The sequence below is a fragment of the Odontomachus brunneus genome, unplaced genomic scaffold (assembly GCF_010583005.1).
Source record: "Odontomachus brunneus isolate Ranch 3 - 2012 unplaced genomic scaffold, Obru_v1 Obru_scaffold_172, whole genome shotgun sequence".
Lineage (NCBI taxonomy): Eukaryota > Metazoa > Arthropoda > Insecta > Hymenoptera > Formicidae > Odontomachus > Odontomachus brunneus.
In genome coordinates, this window is record NW_022639622.1 from 641,856 (window position 1) to 646,594 (window position 4,739).

Genomic DNA, 4,739 nt, shown 5'->3' on the forward strand with positions numbered 1-4,739 from the left:
CGGGCCTGGCAACCAGCACGCAGAGCAAAGAGGAACGACTTCAGATATTCTTAGAGAAGGAGTTCGCCGCGTTAAGCCAAGTACGGAGACCGATCACACTCACGAACCACCGCATTCACCTCACCGGCCGATTAAACAACAGTATCGCCCCCGCAATCCGGCGATGCAGGTCGTAATCGACGCGGAAGTAGCCGAGATGGAAGCCGACGGTATCATCGAGCCATCAACCAGCGCTTGGAGCTTACCCGTGGTAGTGGTACGGAAGCGAGACGGCGGACGTCGCTTCTGTATTGACTTTCGGCGCTTGAACGCCGTAACACGAAAAGACGCCTACCCGCTGTCGCACATTACCGTCACGTTAGATAAACTACGGGGGGCGCGGTATCCACCCTAGACCTGAAAAACGGCTACTGGCAAATTCCGCTCGACCCCGCCAGTAAGCCGCTGACGGCTTTCACGGTCCCTGGACGAGGCCTTATGCAGTTCACCGTGATGCTGTTCGGTCTGCATTCAGCCCTGGCAACATTTCAGTGGCTCATGGACCGCGTCCTCGGCCCCGCTCTTAAGCCATATGTGTTCGTCTATCTAGAAGATATCATTGTGTTAAGTCGCACCTTCGAGAAGCACTTCACGCGGCTTCGAGAGGTGTTTCAACGCCTCCGCGCTGCCAGACTCCGCATCAATACAGAGAAGTGTCGGTTCTGCGTGCGACAATTATGCTACCTCGGACACGTGATCGACTATGAGGAAATCCACACTGACTCCGACAAGGTGAGCGCGATCACGGACAGGCCCCCACCGCGGACCGTTCGCCAACTGCGCCAATTTCTGGGGCTTGCCTCATGGTACCGGCGCTTCGTCGAGGACTTTGCACGACTCGCTAGCCCACTCATCCGGCTGACACGGAAGGGAGAGAAATGGACATGAGGGGATTCCGAGGTCGACGCCTTCCACGTGCTGAAGCAGGCGTTAGTGTCCGCCCCCGTGCTTGCCTGCCCCGACTTCTCAAGGACGTTCGTACTACAGATAGACGCCAACCAGCACGGTGTGGCAGCCGTGCTCACGCAGCACCACGAGGACGGCGAACGCATCATCGCGGTCGTCTGGGACGTGCGACACATGCGAGGCTACCTCGAGAGATATCGGTTCACCGTAGTCACCGACCACCAGTCATTGCGGGGGCTGCAACGACTGGAGACACTCACTGGGCACTTAACTCGCTGGCTCTTCGAACTCCAGCAGCACGATTTTTAGGTACGCTATCGACTCAGGGCAGCCAACAAAGTGGCGGATGCTCTGTCACGGCTGTCGACCGTCAGTATCCTCCGCGCCAGCGACCAGCATGACTGGTACCACTGAACCCGAGCAGCCGTGAGGAAGCAGTCCGAAGCGTATCCCTTCGCGGCGGACGACTATGGCACCACCGGCTACACGACCTCGACTTCCACGAGGCACCGGCCAACACGCAATAGAAGACATGCGTCCCCCGGGACCAGCGAGACAAAGTTATTCGTCAGGGTCACGATATATCCACAGCAAGCCACTTAGGCGTCGCCAAGACGATCAGCCGCTTGGCGCGCACACACTACTGGCCAGGCATGTTCTGGGACATCGCCCGGTATGTGCGGAACTGCCCTAACTACCTGACCAACAAGCAGCTGCGGCAAGCACCAGCAGGCACACTGCACACTCGCCCCGTGAGAGCAAGTAAGCGTCGACCTGATGGGGCCGCTGCCCGGTTCGACCGACGGCCACATCAGCCTGTTGGTATACCACCGGTCACCCATCTATATCCTGAATTCATTAATGTGTTGCTTAACCTGACGATCGAGCGGCACACGGCGATTCCCAATGACTCCAACGATATTCTTACGATTTGTGTTTATATAATTTATTCTTATAGTGTTTACAGTATATAATTTATTCTTATAGTGTTTACAGTATATTATAACATATCTAGCAAACATCAAATAATAGTTATATAATGTTTACTTGGTATTCATTGGATAATTTACTAATAGATATTGAAACAACGCAACAACATTCAATATGAGGTGAATATTGTAATAAAAAAATAAAATCAATCGAATACTAAATTTAGAAATAAACTTTTAGAGAATATTATTTAAAACAATAATGCTGTTGTATCAAATGACAGGGTTTGAACGAAATAAAAGTTTTTATCTTCATCATTTTAAAAAATGATATTTCGTTTAAGAATATAATATTTTAATGAAACAAAAAAAAACAAAATTAAACGTACGAATTAAAAGTACGAATATTAAATCTAAAGAAAGTGTTTTCTCCGAAAAACGGTATAAGAAGTATAAAAAATATGCAATAAGATAAATTAATAATTGCCACTAACGAGTGCTATTCTGAGTACTATTCTATAAGTATTATTGATGTAAAACATTACTGAATTTGAAATACAAGTAACAAAAATAACTAATAAATAAATAAAATATATTATATTCGTGATATTTTTTTAAATATTGTTGCAATATTGCTAAAGTAATATTGCAAATTAATGTCACTGCAAAGTCTCTGCAACATTGCACTGCAATATGCAATCTTGCAACGTTGTAGCAATGTTGCTGCAAGCTTCTGTGCTGTATGGACATTGCTGAGATTCGAGCTTGAAACGTCTCCCAGGTAGCAGACTTACGTCAAAATGGCATCCAAATCTAAGTAAGTTCAGGATAAAAAATAACCAAGGAATGATAAAAAATATCGTGAAAATATCGTCAAAATGATAGTCTAATGTCACAGACCGATGACGACATTTTGGACGACTTAATGACGTTTTATGACGTCTCTAAACGTCAATAATATGTTTTTAAGACGTTATACAGAAACGTCATTAAGATGTCACTAAAAAGACATTTTAAAGACGTCGTTATTTAATCACTTGATGTCATTCGACCAGTTATGACCAGTTTTTTACGTCATTTTGACGAGAGTCTGTTACTTGGGCTGATTCTTGTGTCGTTCACCTTACCTATTGCATCACTGTCCCTTTGATTGAGAGACGCTTTATATTGTGTACATATGGTATATCCATATACGAAAGCATATGATTTATTTAAAAGAAGAGAATAGATTCTTGTAAAATATATGTTTTAAAAGTATGTAGAAAGTATATTTAAAAACTATTTACATGTTTTAAAAGTAAGTAAAATAAATTATTTTGTAAATTTAAATAAATTGTTTTCTGATAATAAAATAAACTTTAATTTGAAACATAATAAAATACTTTTGATTCGAACAGCTCTAGTTGGTGTGCGGCTAGTTCGTATGCCGTCGAAGTACCGTCAATCTCTACTTTCAAATGCGCGAGTATAACTTGTGCTCTCCTATACAGGAGCCTCGTAAGATGGTGGGAGGAAAGTATCAGCGTGTTCGTGAGTCTAAGAACACGGCATGCCCGGAGTAGGGTCCGCGTGGTGTTGCCCGGCGTCTCCGCGCTGGGAAGGAACTCCCCTTTCAGAGGAAATATCACTCTGAGTACTGAGACCCTTATTCGTCTCTGTTGTGAGTATCGGGGGTACGTCCGAATGAAACTCAGCTCTGTTTGGTGAGAGAGCAACAGAGGCTGACTTTGAGATGATGAACAGGCGAGCGGGACTCACCTGAACAATCGTGCACGTGGCGAAATCGACGCCTAATTCGGTATCGCGTGGTGCACTTGGACACGGTGCATTTGGACACAGCCAATCACAGCACCGTATGATTAGAGACATTTGTAGGGTCCCTTGGAACAGCGACTTGTGATTGGACTGTGTCCAATTGCCCCGTGTCCAACTGATATACACCCATCGCGTACGCGGCCGAGTCGTAGTCTGACGTTGACGTACACGTAACCGTAGACGTGCGTTGATAGTACCGCGTGCGTGACGAATGCTAAGTCTCGTCGAGACGAGAAGCGAATATTTCTCGCGTATAGAGTCGCGGATGCGACGACGTAGGAGTCTTGAGTAGACTTAGGCCAGCGAACGTGTGTCGCGATAGCGCTGTGTCCCTAGCAGGGAAGTAATAGCGAGCGTGTCTCGCGAGAGAATTGCGGCCCTGGCAGCGTGGCAATAGCGAGAGTGCCTCGCGTGAGGGCTGCGTCCCTGGCAGCGAAGCAATAGCGAGCTTGGCTCGCTTGAGAGATGAAACGATGACTCGCGCGGAGTCGTGAGTTTGACCGTACTAAGTTCGGTTGGCGCTGATACCCGGTATAGGCAATACGGAGATGTCGCGAAGGAAGACGTCCACCGCGGTGGAGATGTCAAGGTAATCCGAAGTGGTCGCGCGAAGCCTTCTCTCAATCCTTGACCGTATTGAGAAGGTGGAGATCCGTGGAGTTACCATACACTTCGTAACACAGATGCCAACGTGTCCTCGGACACTCTAGAGGCAGTGGGAGCGGTGCACTTGGACACGGTGCATTTGGACACAGCCAATCACAGCACCGTGTGATTAGAGACATTTGTAGGGTCCCTTGGAACAGCGACTTGTGATTGGACTGTGTCCAATTGCCCCGTGTCCAACTGATATACACCCGACGCAGTAGCCCAACGTGCAAGCGCACTCTAAAAGGCTGCGAAAACCCGAATGCCAACGTGTCTATGACACTCTTAAAGCAGTGAAGAACGATGCAGATATGAAAAGTATACCTCTGGCGAGGTAGATGCCCAATGTGCTTGCGCACTCAAGAAGGCGATTTGAAGCTAGCTAGAGCTTAAAAGAATACC